This window comes from Panthera uncia, assembly GCF_023721935.1.
Source record: "Panthera uncia isolate 11264 chromosome E2 unlocalized genomic scaffold, Puncia_PCG_1.0 HiC_scaffold_19, whole genome shotgun sequence".
Lineage (NCBI taxonomy): Eukaryota > Metazoa > Chordata > Mammalia > Carnivora > Felidae > Panthera > Panthera uncia.
In genome coordinates this window covers 1,326,185-1,347,418 of record NW_026057588.1, presented here as the reverse complement: position 1 = coordinate 1,347,418, position 21,234 = coordinate 1,326,185, and positions in this window count along the sequence as shown.

Sequence of the window (21,234 nt, the reverse complement as noted above, 5' to 3'; positions counted from 1 at the left end):
ATCTGCATTGCCAGTTGCCTGGAGGCCATTCTGCCATTTCCCAGTGACAGATTCTTGTCTTCAGAGCCACAGGTCCCTGCACTGGAACGTGGGCTCATATTTCTTTTACTTTTTATTTTCTAAGCAATCATACATGGATTGTTTTTAAGTAGGTTTCATGCCCAGCTCAGAGCCCAATGGACGGCTTGAACTCCTGACCCTGAAATCAAGACCTGAGCTGAGGTCAAAAGTCAGACACCTAACCAACTGAGCCACCCAGGCACCCCGGTATTGTTCTTTTAATTTCAGGTTCAATGTGTAAATTGCTAGTATATAGAAATGCAATGGATTTTTGCATGCTTCTGTGTTCTGACACTTTGTAAATTTTCGTTCTTCTAGAAATTTCTGTACGTTCCTTTGTATTTTCTATACGTACCACTTCAAAAATATTCCTGTTGATGCTGTGACAAATCACCACAGCCTGAATGACTTTAACAAATTTATTCTCTTACAGTTCTGGAGGCGAAATGTGTAAAATGGATCCATAGCGCCGTGCTCCGTCTGGATATGCCAGGTCAGATTTTGTTTCCTTACCTTCCCATGTCTGGAGGCCACTTATATCCTCTGCCTCATGGTGGTCCCCTTCCTCCCTCTTTGAAGCCAGCAGGATAGCATCTTCAAACTTGTTTACCTCTGTCATCACTTCAGCAACCTTTACGTAAGTAACTCTACCTGCATCGTTCTTATAAGTCCCTCGGGACCATATCGCATTTACCAGATCATCCAGGATAATCGCCCGCCTCATGATCTTCACCAGAGCACATCTGTAGACTCCCTTACGACATTTACAGTAACACTCCCGTGTGATAGGCACGAGGACATGGCCATCCTTTGGGATGGGCGTGTTATCCAGCCTACCACAACCATGATGGCTTCTGCAAGTAGCTACGCTATTTTATCTTGCTTTTCTCTCGTTACCACTTTTGTTTACTCCTCTTCTGTCACTGACTAGAACTTCTACTAACATGTCAAATATCAGTGTGGAGAGTGGACATCCTTGCCTTGTTTCCAGTCTCTGAAGAAAATCATCCAGTCTTTCACCATTAGGGATGAAGCTTGCTGTAAGTTTTTTGCAGGCGTTCTTTACCGAGTGTAGGAAATTTCCCTCTGTTCCTAGATTTCTGAAAGTTTAGATCATAAATAGGTGTTGAATTTTGTCAAATCCTCCTCTGTATCAATTGACAGGATCCTGTGATTTCTCCTGTCCAGGCTGTTAACATGATGGCTCATACTGCTGGAATTTGAAACTGCTCTCTGTCCCCCAACTAAACCCATTTGGTCATGGTGTACAATTCGTTCTGTGTATTGCTGACTTCCAGTGTTAATGTTTGCTAAGAATTTTTGCACCTTCATTTGGGAATTCTTTGGTAGTTATCTCCCCCTGCCTCCTTAATGTTTTTGTGTAGTTTTGGTATTACGCTAATACCGGCCTCACACGGTTAGTTGGGTAAAGTATTCACTCTTCTATTTTCTGAGAGAAATTGTGTAGAATTCCTGTTAATTCTTTGTAGGTTTGATAGAATTGTCTAGTATTGGTGTTGTGACTTTGTTGTACTAATATTTGTTAAGTAGAGTCCTAGATGTCAGATGGTGAGCCACGGTTCAACAAGAGATTGTAAGAGAAAGAGAAGTAGAGAAGTTTATTAGTCACAGATCATGGGGGAGCTGTTCTGCACACCAATGTGGGTTGTGAGGAGATTAAGGCAGGGTATAGGCAGAACTCTTAGGGCAGGACCAAGGGCACATGGCTTTATTAGGGCCCCTCAATGGAATGCTTTAGGGTTCTAGGCTAAGGCTGCAATGGTCAATTCAAACCAAACAGAGCAGGGTTTCGGTAAGCTTTTGGAGGTGTGTGTGTGTGGGGGGTCTTACCTAAAGGGGACAAGGGGAAGATCCTGGGATATGGGGGAGAATGCTTATCATAGGGATGATTGGGAGAGTCCTATCTTGACATTTGCTTCTGACTACGTGGGCTCTTACTAGGGTATGTGCTCAAGGGAATGGCTAGTATCAGTTCAAGGTCCCTACAGACCACCTGGCTACACAGAATGGATGCTGAGGCACCAGTATTAGCTAAACTCTCAACATTCACTGTATGTGCCTGCAGGTGTATTTTGGGGAGGCAATTTTAAGATTACAAACTTACTCTGCAATTCAAGCCATTCCTATCATTTGTTTCACATGGGTGATTTGTGGTAAGGTGTACCTTTAGAGGAATTGGTCCATTTCACCTAAAGTTTCAAGTATATGTATGTAGAGTTTTGTATTAATCCCTTACTACCCTGTTGATGTCTCCAGGTTCTGGAGTAATATTCCCTGTTTAATTTGTTAGGAGGAATTTGTGTTTTCTCTTATATTCTTTGGTAGTTTTACTAGTGAGTCATGAACTTTATTGACTTTTTCAGTGAACTGCCTCTTTGTTTATTTTCTCTACTGTTTTCCTGGGTTCAATTTTACTTATTTTTGCTCTTGTCTTTATTATTACCTCTGCTTCATTTGTGGTTTTTTCTCTTCTGATTTCTTACTGCAGTTTAGATTTTTCTTGGATATTTTCCTTCTTTTCTAGTATAAACATTGAGAACTATCAGTTTCCCTCTCAGTACTGCTTTAGTTGAACCCCGCAGATAATGACATGTTGTATTTTCATTTTCTTTCAGCCTGTGTCTTTCCCTTGAGTCTTTGTCTTCTTCCTGTGGATTATTTTGAAGGCATGTTGTTCAATTTCCAAGTGTTTGGAGATTTTCCTGTTTTTGGTTGTTTTGTATTTGGATTCCACTGTGGGCAGTGAACATACTCTATGATTTTGTTCTTTTAAATTTGTTGAAGGGTGTCTTAGGACCTAGGATATGATCTGTCTTGGCATATGTTCTTTCTTTTTCTTAATTTACATGCAAGTTAGATAGCATATAGAGCAATAATGAATTCAGGAGTAGAATCCAGTGATTCATCCTCTATGTATAACACCCAGTGCTCATCCCAACAAGTGTCTTCCTTAATGCCCCTTACCCATTTAGCCCATCCCCTTACCCACACCCCTTCCAGCAATCCTCAGTTCTCTATATTTAAGAGTCTATTATGTTTTGTCCTCTCCTTGTTTTTATATTTTTGCTTTCCTTCTCTTATGTTCATCTGTTTTTTCTTTCATCAATATTTGTCTTTGGCTAATTTTGCTTGCATGATACCCTCTAGTATCTGGTTCCATCCACGTTGTTGCAAATGCAAGATTTCGTTCTTTTTCTTTGCCGAGTAATATTCCATAGTATGTATGTATATATATATATGTGGGGGGGGGCCTCTATCCATACTTTGGCTATTGTTGATAATGCAGCTATAAACATTGGGGTGCGTGTGCCCCTTCAAAATAGCACATCCTTATCCCTGGGGTAAATACCTAGTAATGCAATTTCTGGGTCGCAGGGTAGTTTCTATTTTTAATTTTTTGAGGAATCTCCATACTGTTTTCCAGAGTGACTGCACTAGTTTGCATTCCCATCAGCAGTGCAAAAGTGCACTGAGTTACCTGAGTTGTTAATGTTAGCCATTCTGACAGGTGTAAGGTGACATCTCATTGTGGTTTTGATTTGTATTTCCCTGATGATGAGTGATGTTGAGCATTTTTTCATCTGTCTGTTAGCTATCTGGATGTCTTCTTTGGAAAAGAGTCTATTCATATATTTTGCCCATTTCTTCACTGGATTATTTGTTTTTTGGGTGTTGAGTTTGAAAAGTTCTTTATACATTTTGGATACTAACCCTTTTCCTGGTAGGTCATTTTGCAAATATCTTCTCCCATTCCATCAATTGCCTTTTAGTTTTGCTGATTGTTTCCTTCCCCATGCAGAAGATTTTATCTTGATGAGGTCCCCCTAGTTCATTTTTGCTTTTGTTTCCCTTGCCTCCAGAGAGGTGTTGAGTAAGAAGTTGCTGTGGCCGAGGTCAAAGAGGTTTTTGCCTGCTTTATCCTCAAGGGTTTTGATGGCTTCCTGTCTTGCGTTTGAGTCTTTCACCTATTTTGCTTTTATTTTTTTGTATGGTGTAAGAACGTGGTCCAGGTTCATTTTTTGTGCATGACGCTGTCCACTTTTCCCAAAAGCATTTGCTGGAGACTTCCTTTATTCCATTCATATCATTTTTTACTTTGTCAAGATTAGTTGGCCATATGTTTGTGGGTCTATTTCTGGGTTCTCTATTCTGTTCCATTTGATCTATGTGTCTGTTTTTGTGCCAGTACCATACTGTCTTGATGATTGATTACAGCTGTGTAATACAACTTGAAGTCTGGAATTGTGGTGCCTCCAGCTTTGGTTTTGTTTTTCAACATTGCTTTGGCTATTTGGGCCTTTTCTGGTTCCATACAAGTTTTAGGATTGTTTGTTCTAGCTCTGTGAAGAATATTCGTGTTATTTTGATAGGGATTGCATTAAGTATATAGATTGCTTTGGGTAGTATCGACATTTTAACAATATTCTTCCAGTCCATGAGCATGGAATATTTTTCCATTTTTTTGTGTCTTCAATTTCTTTCAATAAGCTTTCTATAGTTTTAAGTGTACAGATTTTTCACTCTTTTGTTAGGTTTATCTTAGGTATTGTATGGTTTTTGATGCAATTGTAAATGGGATCGATTTCTTGGTTTCTTTTTCTGTTGCTTCATTATTGGTGTATAGAAATGCAACTGATTTCTGTGCATGGATTTTACATCTTAGGACTGCTGAATTCATGGATTAATTCTAGCAGTTTTGGGGTAGAATCTTCTGGGGTTACCATATACAGTATCATGTCATCTGTGAAGAGTGAAAGTTTGACCTCCTCCTTGCCAATTTGGATGCCTTTTATTCCTTTGTGTTGTCTGATTGCTGAGGCTAGGACTTCTAATACTATGCTGAATAACTGTGGCAAGAGTAGACCTCTCTGTCTTGTTCCTGACCTTAGGGAGAAGGCTCTCAGTTTTTCCCCATTGAGGATGATATTAGCGATGGGTCTTTTGTATGTGGCTTTTATGATCTTGAGGTATGATCCTTCTATCCCTACATTCTTGAAGTTTTTTATCAAGTATTTTCTCAAATGCTTTTTCTGCATCTATTGAGAAGATCATGTGGTTCTTGCCCCTTCTTTTATTGATGTAATGTATCACATTGATTGATTTGGGGATATTGAACCAGCCCTGCATCCCAGGTATAAATCCCACCTGGTCATGGTGAATAAGTCTTTTAATGTATTGTTGGATCTGGTTTGTTAGTATCTTGTTGAAAATTTTGGCATCCATGTTCATCAGGGATATTGGTCTGTAGTTCTCCTTTTTAGTGGGGTTTTTGTCTGCTTTGGAATCGAGATAATTTTGGCCTCATACAATGAGTTTGGAAGTTTTCCTTCCATTTCTACTTTTTGGAACAGCTTCAAAAGAATAGGTGTTAACTCTTCCTTAAGTGTTTGGTAGAATTCCCCTGCAGAGCCATCCATCCCCGAACTGTTGTCTTTTGGTAAATTTTTGATTACTAATTTATTTTTGTTACTAGTTATGGGTCTGTTCAAATTTTCTATTTCTTTTTGTTTCAGCTTTGGTAGTGTATGTGTTTCTAGGAATTCTTGCATTTCTTCCAGATTGCCCGATTTATTGGCATGTAATTGCTTATATTCTCTTATTATTGTTTGTGTTTCTGCAGTGTTGGTTGTGATCTCTACTGTTTCATCATTGATTTTATTTATTTGAGTCCATTCCTTTTTATTTTTGATCAAACTGGCTTAGGGTTTATCAAGTTTGTTAATTCTTTCAAAGGACCACGTCCTGGTTTCATTGATCTGTTCTACTGGTTTTTTTTTGTTGTTGTTTTTTGGTTTTTTGGTTTCAATAGCATTGATTTCTGCCCTAATCTTTATTATTTCCTGTCTTCTGCTGGTTTTGGGTTTTATTTGCTGTTCTTTTTCCATCTCTTTAAGGTATAAGATTAGGTTGTGTATCTGAGACCTTTCTTCCTCCTTTAAGAAGGCCTGGATTGCTATATACTTCCCTCTTATGACTGCCTTTGCTGCATCACAGAGGTTTTTGGGCTGTGGTGTTACCATTTTCATTGACTTTTTAAATTTCCTCTGTAACTTCTTGGTTACCCCCTTCATTCTTTAGTAGGATGTTCTTTAGTCTCCAAGTATTTGTTGTCTTCCCAAATTTTTCCTTGTGGTTGATTTCAAGTTTCATAGCATTTGGTCTGAAAATATGCATGGTATGATCTCAATCTTTTTATACTTGTTGAGGGCTGATTTGCATTTCCAGTATTTGATCTATTCTGGAGAATGTTCCATGTGCACTCGAGAAGAATGTGTAATCTGCTACTGTTGGATAAAATGTTCTGAATATATCTGTGAAGTCCATCCGATCCAGTGTGTCATTCAAAGCCATTGTTTCCTTGTTGATTTTCTGTTTAGATGAACTGTCCATTGTTGTAAGTGGGGTGTTGAAATCCCTTACTATTTTGGTATTATTGTCAATGAGTTTCTTTATTTTTGTGAGTAACTGATTTATATATTTGGGGGTCTCCACGTTTGGGGCATAAATGTTTACAATTATTAGGTCTTCTTGGTGGAGATACCCCTTAGTTATAATATAATGCCCTTCTTTATAAAGACTGCCCTTCTTGTTACAGTCTTTATTTTAAAATCTAGATTGCTGATATAAGTATGACTATGCCAGCTTTCTTTTGGTAACCATTAGCATAACAGATGGTTCTTCACCCCCCTGCTTTGAATCTGAAGGTGACTTTAGGTCTAAAATACGTCTTTTGTAAACAGCATATAGGTGGATCTTGTTTTCTTATCCATTCTGTTACCCTGTGTCTTTTGATTGGAGAGTTTAGTCCATTGACATTTAGAGTGAGTACTGAAAGGTAAGAATTTATTGCCATTGTGTTGCCTGTAGCGTTGGACTTTCTGCTGGTGTTCTATGGTTGTTTCTAGTCTTTGTTGCTTTTGGTCTGTTGTGTTTTGTCTTTTTCCACTCAGAGAGTCTCCCTTAAAATTTCTTGCAGGGCTGGTTTAGTGGTCAAGAACTCCTTAGTTTTTGTTTGGGAAACTCGTTATCTCTCCTTCTATTTTGAATGATAGCTTTGCTGGATAAAGAATTCTTGGCTGCATATTTTTCTGATTCAGCACATTGAATATATCCTGCCACTCCTTTCTGGCCTGCCAAGTTTCTGTGGATAGGTCTGTTGCAAACCTGATTGGTCTTCCCTTGTAGGTTAAGGACTTTTTTCCCTTGCTGCTTTTATGATTCTTTTCTTGTCTATGCATTTTGTGCATTTGAATATGATATGCCTTTTGATGGTCATTTCTTTTTTTTAATTTAATGGGAGTTCTCTCTGCTTCCTGGATTTTGATGTCACTGTGTTTCCCCAGGTTAGGAAAGTTCAGCTAGGATTTGCTCACATAAACCTCTAACTGCTTTTTTTCTCTCATCTTCTGGGACCCCTACGATTTGAATGTTATTCCTTTTTAATGAGTCATTGAGTTCTCTAATTCTTATATTGTGCTGTCTTGCCTTAGTTTCCCTCTTTTTGTTTTTTTCTGCTTCATTATTCTCCATAAGTTTGTCCTCTGTATTGCTGATTTGCTGCTCTGCTTCATCCATCCTTGCCACCATGGCATCCATTTGAGGTTGCTTCTCAGTCCCAGCAATTTAAATTTTATCCTGACTAGATTTTACTTCTTTTATCTCCACAGAAAGAGATTCTGTGCTTTTTTTTCATTCCCAGCTAGTATTCTTATTATCATGATTCTAAATTCTGGTTCAGACATCTTGCTTATATCTGGTTTGATTAAGTCCTTGGATGTCATTTCTTCCTGTTCTTTCTTTTGGAGTCAATTCCTTCATTTGGTCATTTTGGAGGAAGAAAAAGATTTAATAAAATTTTTTTAAAAATAAAAAAACCAACACACACAAAAAATCAAGTAAAGCATGCTAGATCCTAGGTGTGTTTGGTCTGGTTGTTGAAAGAAGCTTGATAGAGTAGAGAAAAAATGGAAGGAAAAGAAAAGGAAAAAAAAAGTTGGAAAACATTTGAAACTTTAAAAATACGAATACAATAAAATAGAATAAAATGAAATGATGAAAGTAAAATAGAATAAAAAACTTACAAAAGAAATATATTAGGAGAAAAAGTAAAAATCTTTTTTATAAAAATGGAAAATAAAAATGAATGTTTTTCTGTATTCAAGGATAAAAAAAAGAAAATTGAATAGACTAGTACACAGAATGAAATACAAATGAAATTATTTCCAGTTTCCCCAAGAAGTCAAACTATGAAGCACTTTATAGTCCGTACACTAACCAGGCAGAGACTTGTGGTGTTCATCTAGAGCATTGTTGGCAGAGTCGACAGGGCTTGGTCTGATGGCTCTGTTCTCCACTAGATGGCGCTGCTTAGCTTACTGGGGTGGATCCTTGTGCATGTATGCGCATGTGTGGGAGAGTTGAAAATGGCATTACCCAACTACCCATTCTCTAGCATAAGAACTCTGTGCTCTTGCCAAGGGGCAACCAAGCAACCCTCTTTATCTCCAGCTTCCTTACATTGCCTGCTTCTACACTGTCTGTGACCAAAATGTCAAGCTGCCAGGTAGCACCTCCCTCCCGAATTTCATCTCCAATTGGCCTGTGTTTCCAAACCCCTCAATTCTGAGGACCCCTGTAGCTTGGACCTGCTCTGACCCTCTGGTGAAGGGTCTCACCAAGCAATGGCATGTGCCGGCTGCCCCTGGGGATGCTTCCCCGACCATGCCACTGCAAAGGCCCAGAATCTGCCACCGGGTGCCAGCCCACCCCCGAAAAAGTTCGCACGATTGTGTAGCAGCAGCATTTCAGGCATTATGGTAAATCACAACATACACCTGGCACCAGACTTCACCACCTCCTAACGTCCTGGTTGCAACACCAGCAAACATGGCTGTTCTTTTGGGTCTGTTAGGACCTTTGCCTCTGGGGAGGCTCCAGGGCCTCTATCAAATGTCTCCTCACCAGGGGAACTGCCTCTCCCAGTGTGGCCTGAGGACCCCAAGGAACTCACTGTATGCTCCTGGGGATTCGTGCTTCCCACCAAGCACTGCCAGGTACCCAACCTCGGAGTTTCCGACGCTGTGCTCCCTTTTATAGAGTCTTAATTGCATTTAAACCCTCTCTTTTCTCCTTTCTCCCTTTCTTGTTCAGTCCCTTGTTTCCACTCATTCTCTTTCTCTCTAGCTGCTTTGCAGGGGGGGGGGGGGAGTATATTTCCTATACTCTCCCCACTTTCTCTGTCCTCTCTCTGCCAGCAAAAACTGCTCCCTACCCTCCATGGGTTCTTTCTCCACCAGTTCACTTCTCCATGCTGCATACCTGCCGAGTTCTGTGGCTCAAGTTATGCAGATTGTGCTAATCCTCAGATCAATTTTCTACAAGTGCAAAATGGTTTTGTGCTGATCTAGCTGCATTTCAGGGATGAGAGAAGCAGAAAACTTGAATGCTGCTCTGCCATCTTGGCCCCTCCTGGCATATGTTCTTGGGAAAAAAATATGTAATCTCCTGTGTTTGGGTGGTATTCTAAAAATGTTGATGAAATCATGTGACTTGATGGTGTTGTAGAGTTCATAGATGTCCTTCTGACTTTCTGTCATTGTTCTATCAATTACCGAGAGAAGTCTCAAGCTGTAATTGTCAATTTATTTCTCCTTTCAGTTCTATGAGTTGATCATCAACATACTTTACAGCTATTCTTTGGTGCATATACACTGAGGAGTGCTAAGTCACCTTGTTTGACCCTTTTATCATGTAATTTTCCCTTTTTTACTGAGTAATTTCATTTTCTCTGAAATCTATTTTATCTGGTGTTAATATAGACATTCCTGCTTTCTTTCCATTGAGGTTTACAGGGTATAAGTTGTACTATTCTGTAGATAATGGGGTTCAGATAATTCTTTCATGTATGAAGCTGTACTGTGCATTGTGAGACATTTAGCAGTGTCACTGGCCTGTGCCCACCAGATTCCAGTAGAACCACTGCAGTGATGACATTTAAAATGTCCCCAGACCTTTGCAAATGTTCCCAAGGTTGGGGGATTGTTATCACCTCTTTATATCAATTCCACCAATATAGAGATCAGGAAAGCAAAAGATACTACCATGCCACTTTCTTCTCAGCTGCATTTAACACAGTATTCCAAGAAAGACCTGATGTCAGAAGTGAATGAGCTGATTTGCAAGTAGGATTTAAGGACGTAACTGTGCCTCATCTCTAGCGGGTAAAACTTACCATTAATAAATCCTTTGAGGTCAAGGGCAAGTTAAAATTCAAAATCATGGCAAAGTCTACATGAAAGACATGGCCCTAATAAATGCCTTTTGATGTAACCTGCAGTTGACTAAAGTAGGTCCGGTGGGATTGCTTCTCTTGGACAGGATGACTTAGTGAACAGAAAGCATAAGTGTGGCTCTACTAGAGGCACCGAGAGGCTCAATGACCCTGAAATAAATATGAGGAGCATGGCATGTCTAGCTAAATATGGTGGGTGTAGCTAATAAAAAATGTAGCTGTTTGGTGACACATAAAGTGCTATTTAAAAAATACTGTGCTGTCAACCTTGGGCCAAGTTTGCAACATAAGGAAATTGGGATCATGCAATAATGTTTGGTAATGTACATTATGATGGAAAGGAAGTCACTGGGGAAAATGGCTCGTTGTACAAGGAAGTCAGGGTTTCTGACACTTCAGCAGAGGTAACTATATGAAGTCAAGAACAGTGAAACACAAAGGACTAGATGGCTATTCTCAGGGGAAAAGCAGGAACCTAGGAAAGGGTTGTTCCTTATTCCTGCCCCTCTCTGTTTGCTGTGGACCAGAGACTGCTGGGTCCCTCCTTTCCTTTTCTTTTCTGAGTGGGAGAGTTTATTCAGGTTTTTTCTGTTCAACCATAATGTGTTAGGAGTGAGGACTCCACATAAGGCTCTCAACCAAGAGGAATCTCACGAGACTGTTGTAAGACCTTCCCGTGTGACTGTAGTCATGTTTGGGTAGAATTTTTTTCTTCTTTTGGGACAAACGTAAGTGTATTTTGTGTCAAATACAAAGAAGGGATAAATGATTTCTGATAGAAGTTGCACTGTCATACATTGTAATATTTCCAATTAATTACCACCCTCTTGTGAGATTGTATGTCTCTGCTCTTTGATATCAAGCTTGGCCATTTGACCTATGCAACCCTTCCTTCTTATTGAGGGGACTACACTTCCTTCTCAGTTTATAGTCACCCTGACTAATGTGGTATGAGTAGAATGGCATATTTTAAGTGTAACAGAAGCTTTAAAAGCTTTGTTTGTTCCTTCTAACTCTCTCTTCTCTCTGGGACAAGAATGGTTATGTCCCACATACTGAAGTTCTACCCTGAATCCCAGACTCAAATGACAGAACCAAGCAAGAGGTGAATAATGATAGAAGTGATATGAGGAAGAAATAAATGTTTGTTTTTGTAAGCCCAGGAGAATTCAGGGATATTTGTTACCATACAAAACCCTTCTAGAAAGCTGACTAGTACTTTGTGGCCTTTTCTTTTCTCCTTACCCATCTTAACTACCCAAAGTCATTGTCTCCAGTAATTGTACCACCTTTGAAATCATTTTTGGTTATTCCCTTCCTATGTTACTACCCTCATATCTGCCATTTTATATTCTCTACTTCCATTAGAATATCCGTTTCTTTTTATTTTTTAAAAGTTTATTTTGAGAGAGATTATGTGCATAAGCAGGGGAGGGGGAGAAAGAGAGAATCCTAAGCAGGCTCTCCGCTGGGAGTGTGGAGCCCCATGCAGGGCTTGACTTACAAACTGTGAGATCATGAGCTGAGCCAAAACCTAGAGTCGGACACTTAACTGACTGATCCACCCAGACAGGCCCACTTATTTTGAATTCATCTAGAAATATATCGTCTCTTATCTAACTACCCTCAGTGGACTATGTGTTACAACATTTTCAACTGGTTTATCATAATCAAATATTTATAAATAACCTCAAGAACCTTGCCTTCTTTCACTATTCTGCCTTCACCTAAGTAAGCCTCAGAACTGCATGAGCTCACTTAGGAGGAGGTTCACACCCCTTGGTTAAACACCCAAAGCAAACGAACAAACAAAAAGGAAGAGTCCTTGGCTTAGGTGTTCTGTGGCTAGCCCTTTTCCAAGGACGTGGTCTTCAGTTTCTCCCGCTGTGGTGGCAAATTATGAATGTTCTGCTTTCATTTTCATTCACTTCAGGCTACATTCTCATTTCTTTCTCTACGTCTTCTTTGTCCCAGGGTTAGTCACAAGGGGGTCATTGTTTTCCAAGTATTTGTGGATTTTCCAGAGGCTTTTCTATTAGTGATTTCTATCATAATTCCATGGTGGTCATACACATATTTTGTGTGATGTGAATTCTTTTAAAATTTAGCGAGACTAGTTTGATGGGCCAGAATATGGTTTCTGTTGGTAAAGTACTGTGTGCACTTTTAAAGATTGTGTTTAATTCCCTGGTTAGGTGGAGCGTTCTTATGAATGAAAAAAATCAGTATTTCTCCTGTGTAGGGAAAAAATCTGTTTTTTTCCCTACTGTGTGCTTCTATCCTGTCTCTCTCACTACTCACACAGAAGACTTCACTTTTGACACTTCTGGTCACAAAAACGTGGAGGGTTTCCCCCACCAATAAGCAGTCTCCAACACCAGCTGGCTTCCTACCATTCACCTCAACTGTGACACCCTCTCCCTGGATGCCCCTCCACACGCTCCAGCCGCCCCGCAAGTCCAGGCTGACTCACGTGCTTCTGCAAACTGGTCTAGATCAGAGGTGCCAACAACCCCCTCATTGTCTGTGACTAGCCTGCTAGAGCCCCTCACAGAACTCAGGAAAACACATTTACCAGTTTATTACAAGTATGATACCGGATACAGATGGACAGTCAGATGAAGAGACACACGGGATGAGGTCTGGGAAGGTCCTCAGTGCAGAAGCTTCTGTCCCCATGGAGTTGGGGTGTGTCACCTCCTGGAGGGGCGGTGTTCGCCAGCCTGAAATCTCTCTGAACCTCCAGCCATTGGGCTTTTGAGGAGACTTCCTCATATACACATGACCAGTCATTAACTCCATTTCCAGCCCAGGTCCTCTCTCTGGAGGATGAGGGGATAGGGCTCAAAATCCCGTTTATAATCGTGGCTTGGGCTTTCTGGTGAGCAGCCCCACCCAACAGGAGTTGGGCCTCATTATAACAAAATATGCTGCTGTTACCCTTGTCATTTAGGAAATACAAGGACGTTAGGAGTTCTGTGCAGGAGACAGGGACAGAGAACAATACACAATTTTTCTTTTATCTCACAGTTTTCTGTAAATGTCAATTGGGGCAGTTTCCTTGATAGTCATGTTACAGTCGCCAAGGTACTGATTTTGTCTACTTGTTCTATTATGGAGAGAAGGAGCGTGGAGATCTCTGTGATTGTGGATTGTTCTGTCATTACGGTCCTCTCTGTTTTCTCAGCCGTTCTGCTGCCAGGTGCGTAGTTTAGGATTCTCATGTTATTCTGGTGAATGTATCCCTTTATGATTATGAAATAGATTTCCTTATCCCTGGTCATAGTATTTGCTCTTTAATTAACTTTGATCTGATATAGCTACCCTATTTTTAATAGCATTTATGTTTATCTTTTGTCCATGATTTTACCTTGTGTCCTTTAATTTTTGAAGTGAATTTCTTGTAGGAAATATATTCAAAATCCACTTGACAAGGGCACCTGGTTGGCTCACATGATTAGGTGTCAGGCTCTTGACTTGGGCTCAGGTCATGATCTCATGGTTCTTGAGATCGAGCCCCGTGTTGGGATCTGCACCTACAGCACAGAGCCTGCTTGGGATTCTCTCTCTCCTTCTCTGTCTCAAAATAAATAAAACAAAAAAAATTTCAATGAAACGTGAAGTTTATCCTGAAAACTTAATCCAGGCCTATTTACAACAGGCTTGTTTCCTGCATCTCTCGTACCAGATTGACCTCTTCTATCAGTGAGACTGTATTTATGGGTTACAGGCATGTCTTTGTAATTTATTTCATCGTCTCTCCACTGCCACTCAAAGTCATGCACATTTTTCTGGATTTCCCTGAAGCAAAAATCTTTGATTTTGTGGCCTTTGTTCCCTTCCAACATCATTGCCTGGAATACTTCTCCTGTATTACTATACTCCTTTGGTTGTAATACTTCTCCTGTATTACTACACTCCTTTGGTGTGTAGGAGAAACATCTACAAATATAAAGAGCCAGAGGTATCCTCTTAATTACAGTTTGCAAACAAATGTAATGTTATGTTCTCAACATATAATAAAAGTAATACTTGTACTGAGCACAATTATAAAACTTTTCCATGATCTTCAAAATTTTAGGAATACCTAAAGGAACAGGATTTTTTACTAAAGAGTGCTCATCTGTAATACAAATTAATCTCAGGATAGCCTGGTTTCAAACAGCCAATGACAAAAACACTCGCGCTGTACAAAATTATGTTAGCTCTCAAAGAAAGGGTATTTTTCTTTCCTTTTAAATACCAGTATAGTTAACATACAGTGTTCTGTTAGTTTCAGGGGTACAATAAAGTGACTCGGCACTTGCACTCATCGCCCAGGGCTCATCAGGACACGTGTGCTCCTTCGTCTTCATCACCTCTTGAACCATGGCTCACCCACCTCCCCTCTGGTGCCATCGGTTTGTTCTCTATAGTTAAGAGTCTGTTTCTTGGGGTGTCTGGGTGGCTCGGTGGGTTAAGTGCCTGGCTTCAGCTCAGGTCATGATCTCATGGTTTGTGAGTTTGAGCCCTGCATCGGGCTCTGCACAGACAGTGTGGAGCCTTCCTGGGATTCTCCCTCCCTCTCTCTCTGCCCCACTGACTCTTTGTGCCATCACAGTATTAGGCTCCTATCACAGCCCCCCTTTCTTTAAGCTGGTTAATAGAACATTTGACAACCCATACATACTATGTTTTTGGCTTGGTACCCAGCCTGTCTCAGCCATTATCATCTTACCAAACTTTCTGTCTCACATATGTTTATCTTAAAAAGACAGCCTCAAACTTGGCTTCCGGTAAATATAACAAGGCCCTGGCAAGGGTCCAGTGGTCTCGCTGAATTAGCCCAAGCCATTTCTAACTGGAGACCTACAAGATTTGTTGGATGGTTCACTGCCTTCCTTATGTCATCGGGTGTCATCTTACCACAGCCTCTGTGGCAGCAGTCTCCCTGACAGAGTCTGTCCATACTGCTAGAGTAGTCAATCACATAAATACTAGTATCACCAAAGCAATGATTACTCAAACACAGATTGATATCAGTATCATGCAGAGACTGCACTTCACAGATGCAGCACTTGAATGGACAGGGGACCACCAACAGGCACTTGTCAATCGTCAAAATATACAATGTTGTATATTGTTGTTGAATAAGCTTAGAAATTTCCTGGGCTTGCACCAGTGGGTTAACAAGGCATAAAGAATTACAAAGCCATAGGATGCTCACACCCAAGTTTGGGTAAACAAGATTAGGCAAATAAGGATAGACTGGGGTGGGGGGCAAAGGCCCCCAATACAAAGGTATATGAAGTAAACAAGATTAGGTATTCAGGGCAAAAGTGCCCCCCAATCTTGTACCATAGCAGAAAGCTGCTTTCACAGGAAGGAAGGACCAAATTAAGTAAACAGGTAAATAGGGCTGTAGACCAATGAGGGGGGGGGGGGGCTGAAGGTGCCCAGAGCAGAGCTGATTAACAAAAGAAAAGGTGCTTTGTTAACCCTGAGGTTACTTGCTCTGTCTTATCCCTTAGGCTAGCTATGATAAACAGAGGTCCTGCCTCCTGTTTGCTACAAACGCAACCAGGATTTTGTTTTGTATTAACCCAAACCCCTAACCCCACATATCTTCAAGACCCCCTTTCCCTCATGCCCATGAGTTAATGTTCGTGTCTTTGTGCACATCCATTACCATGTGTGTGTAGCCTTCTGATCCTAATAAAAATGGAGCAAGGACCCTTATTCGGGGCTCTTGTCTTTTCCAGGATGTTAGCCACCTCTTGCTTTTAATCCTGCATCCACTGTCTTGCTGGTCAGGTGAGAACTTTAGACTTAGAGTCTACAACAGATGGTGACCCCAACGTGATGGAAGGAAAGGGGACTCCGGGCTGACGTGGACAAGGAGTCGACGTGGTCAGGAGGTGGTGAAACACAAGGACTGCAGGATGCTGCGGAATGATCAAGGAGCTCCAAGAAAAAAAATGCACGGGGTACAGTCTCCCTGACGAGGTAAGGGATAAAGCAAAACTATATTAGGATTTGCTGCCATGGAACTTTTTGAGAGATCTCCCATGGGGAACTCCCTAGCTCCCTCCCAGCTCCTGACTCCCTACAAAAGCGCTGTATTTGAATACTTCAGTCACTAGGAGAGACAGCAGGGATGACTCTAAACTATAAGGCTCTCCTTAAATCATTGCTGACTGCCCAACAAAATTGCCCTTGGTTCCCAGAACAAGGAACTTATGATCTTGACGTGTGGGAACGAGTAGGGAAAACATTAAAGGCCAGGCATTCTGAAGGGGCTAATGTCCCCCCTGAGGTAATCTTCACCTGGTCCATCGTCCGCACTGCCCTTCTCCCCTTGAGCTTGGATGGTGTATATGAAGAGGTAGAGTTATCTAAAAAGGAGGAAAAACCTCAGTCCCCCTATAATCAGGCTGTGCCTCTGGCGCCTTTACAGCCAAAATTTACTCCCCCTCTCCCAAAAGGGTGAGACAGTATCGAGCCTAAAAAAATCTCATCAACATGATATCAGAGGTCTCATAAGAACCTCTGATAAAGTCCTTACCCTAATGCAGAAGTGTCTTGAAGAAGCCCAGAAGGCCGTGAATTCCACCTGTTTCCCGTTTTTAGGCAAAATGGACAATATGTCCATGAAAGTCTGCCCTTCCAAATAGTAAAAATTACAGAAAGCAGTTCAAGTATACGGCCTTCATAGCCCTTTTATGATCAGTATTTTGGAAACTGTGGCACTTATCCCATATGTGCCTGGGACTGAGGCTCTCTCATGAAAATCATCCTGACCCCGGCCCAATATGCTGTCGTTGCTCAGGACTTTCATGCTTGTGTCACTCGTGCTCTGCAGAACTTTGACACTGCTACTCCAGTGACTTTTGAACAATTGTCTGGCAGAGCACAGTATATCCAACCTGTTGTAGGTCGCGATCGCTTATGAACTCTGGACAGCAAAAACAGGATCAAAACAAGTTTATTACGGCTGGTCCAGACAGGGAAATACAACAGGTCCCGAAAGTCTGGCCCCAAACATGATTTAGGGATGTCTTATAAAGGTTATATCGACCAATCGGGTTGCAAAAGGGTGGCAGTTTGAGAGGGTGGGCACCAATCACACAATGTTGTAGGTTTTTAAAATATAAGGCAGGCACCAATCACACAGTCCTGAAGAATTTTAAAATATAACTTGTTGACTCTAGCCAGTTGAATGCTGAGTCATGTTGTTTATAATATTAGTCTTCTATCTAGTTGGAACAGGATGTGGTGCCCGAGAATGGGGAAGGGTGATTACACCAAGCAGGTTTACAGAAGCTCAAACAAGCAGTTAAGAGGAAGTTCTATTTCTCAGTAACTTGGCAAATGTGGTTTTAAGCAGAACTAATATCTCGGGAACAGAAACAGCACTTCTAGGAAAGCCCAAAAGAAACCCTGTTTCAGCATCTCATATTCTGGGGTCCTTCTAAGCTTACATAGGTCATAGTTTACTCCCAGGCTACAGGAGGCTAGCTATGTTTGCCCTTTACATTCCCCACTTCTTCTGGTTTATACCCGATTCCTCGGTACTTAATTATTATCTTGGGTCGTTAAGGGTATATATTGTCCTTGGAGTACCGTGAGTTTAATAGAGCTGATCTTTGGTTGATAAACTGTAGGAGTAATTTTACCAAGCAGGGTCCGATAAGGAGGACAAGGAGGACTAAGATTAACAGTCCAACTAGGGCACTAAGTAGGGTGGTCAACCATGGTGACCATGAAAAGAGAGACTCATACCAATTTAGATTGGCTTGTCTTTGTTTTTCTCTTTCTTCTAATCTTTGTCTAATCTGTGCTAGGCTTTGTTATTGACATGAAAACAACATTGTTCTCCCAATGCCAGACAGAGTCCTCCTTGTAGAAATAGGAGGTCTAAGCCTCTGCGGTTTTGAAGTACCACTTCTGCCAGGGAGTCCATAGATTCTGTTAATTTATCTGTATTTTTTCTAATTCTGAAATATCCTGATCAATCTGTTTACAAAGAGCTTGAAATTTTGGTCCCCTGTAATAAAGGCAGCAGTACTGACCCCTAGGGGTCCCACAACTCCTAGCCCTACAAATAAGGGTACCAGGATGGTGGAGATGGGTTCTCTTGTAAATCTAGATTGTGGAAGGAAACCTAAATGTTCTCGGCCACGTTCTCCCAAAAAGTAAAAAACCTGGGGGGAGTAGGTGGACTAAGGTACAAAAATCAGAGCGTTTTCACACATGGTATAAATTTAGACATGGAGTTAACCCTGAAGAGCAAGCAAACCATGTCCCAGAGGGAGGTACCAGAAAGTAGAGAGTGTCTCCAAGATGGGGACTCTTGGGGATGGGAATAGTGTTATTACAATAACTTAGGTACTGAGATTGGTTAACTCGATAATTTCCTGCATAGGAACAAGTTCCCTGACCTTCTAAATCCCCTAAGGTAAGACTGGGGTGTTGTCCCCACAGACATTTATTTTGTAATTGATTGTGGCTTAAATTATGAATCTGATTATCTCTTTCTCCTAGGAGTATGGATGCTCCTATCCCAATATAATGGGGGGGGGAGGTCTAGGATCTAGGCATAGCCAACAGTCTTGGGTGATGTTTGGGTTAGTAGAATTTAGAAACTTAAAGGTATAGTATAGGGCCTTGAAGGTATCCGTATCCTCATTGTGGGTCTCTTTAGGACTGTGGGTCTCTTTGATTGTTGGAGGAGTGTCTGTTAGTGGGGTTGCCTTAGTAGTTAAAGTTAGTGATCTTCCAGGATCAGGAAGAGGGTTAATAATAGGATTTGGGTCCAATAGGGGCTCTTAGGGTGACCTAGATTTTAAATCTCTGTATAGTGATTTCAACACCAGGGTCACTACCAGTTACATACAGTCTGAGACCCCATGTCTTTCCTGAGTTCCATCGGGAGTCTAATCCATCTTTAATTTTTAGGGATATTAAATGTTGGGTTCTAGAATTAGAGACTGTAGTTATAGAGGATATGAATGGATCTTTGTGAGTCTAGTCTGCGATTGTTTCACAGCCCCAAGAGGCACAATGGAATTGTCCATGGCCTTGACAATCTGGGGGTCCATCTGGGGGGGCAAGCATAAAGCTGTACCTTTTTAAGGTGTAGGCATTCTGGTCCCTTTGGATGGGGCCTGGCTCCAGGGAAGCCCATTTTGGCTCCAGTGGGTGAGAGTATGGGTTTTCCCCCTTGTTTGAAAAGTACAGGGTTGGTCCAGCTTAGGAATTGGCTACAAAGATAAAAAATAAGAGAGGGGGAGGCGTAAGAGGTGGAGTTGGCCAGAACGTGTCCGGTGGTAGTTATACTAATAATCCATCTATATTGGATTGGGCATGATCAGAGAGAGCCTGTCTAGTTATAGAAATTATAAAAAACATCCAATACTTATAAAACATCCCATCCATAACAGGAAGGTGAAAATGAATAGCCCTTTTTCGATGGCTGTCCAATCTGCAGGCACAACTGCAACTAATCCAGTGGTTAGAATTAGTATAAAGATGGCTAGGAGCAGTAAAGGCAGAAACGGGCAAGGCATTTATCAAATAGAAGGTCAGGAGACTTTAACTAGTCGAACCCTAAGAGGATTTCCTGTTTGCTGAAGTGTCCATTCTTGTGGAATGTGATCAGGATGGGCAGCCTTGGTCTGTGAGCGATGGATCCAATAACTTTGTCCAGCCACTTTCACTGCTGATGAAGTAGATAAGATGATGGGATAAGGCCCGGTCCAATGAGCTTCTAGGTTAGGCGAGGTGTGGCGCTGTGTCCAGACCCAATCTCCAGGTCTGAGCTCTTGATGTGATGATTTAGTTTCACGGGGGTGGGGGTGGGGGGGGTGGTCTTTCAGCTTTCTTTTATCACGTCATGGATAGCTGGCAGCGTATGTTGCAGAGCCTGCAGGGACTTAAGATGTTTTTGGAAATCTTGGCCCAATGTTCGTCTCCCCATTTGGGGAGTAGTGGGGGTGGCCTCCCAAACAAGATCTCAAAAGGGATAATACCCTGTACCTTGGGTGTACATCGCACTCTAAGAAGGGCAAAGGGAAGGAGGCCTACCCAGTTTTTGCCAGTTTCTGTAATTAATTTAGTCAGGGTTTCTTTTGGAGTTCTATTCATTCTTTCTACCTGCCCTGAGCTTTGGGTGTGGTAGGCACAATAATTTCCAATATATTTGTAAGCGTTTGGCTAACATTTTAGAGATCTGGATATGAAAGCTGGGCCATTATCTGACCCCAGACCAATAGGGATGCCAAATGGGGGAACCAATTCATTGAGTAATTTTTAGCCATTATCTGAGCTGACTCTGTTCTAGTGGGGAAAGCCTCTACCCATCCGGAGAAGGTGTCCACTAGTACAAGGAGGTAATGATAGCCATAGAGTCCATGTTTTATCTCAGTGAAGTCCAGTTCCCATATTTCTCCAGGCATCTTCCCGCATAATCTCTGTCCTGAAAAATTAAACTTGGGAGATGGGTTAGTCTGAGCACAGGCTTTGCATCGGTCTACTAGGCTTTTTACGATTTTATTAAGGTTTGGAATAAAATAGTCCCTTGGGGCTAGTTCAGACAACTTGGTTGCCCCTAGATGTGCGGAGCTGTGGCCTTGCTGGAGCGAGGTCCATCCTATAGCTTCTGGTATGAAGATGCGTCCGTCCTCGAGGTGATACCGATGCTGGTCATCTCTTTTTGCCCTCGAGGTTTTTATCAGGCGTAGATCTTCTTTGGTATAAAACGGTTCCGTGGGGAGAAAGCATGGAGGCAGCAGAGGCAAAATCTTAATTGGGAGTACACCGCCTTCAGCTGCAGCCTTTGCCGTCAGATCGGCGAAGGCGTTTCCCTTGGCTTGGGGTGAGTC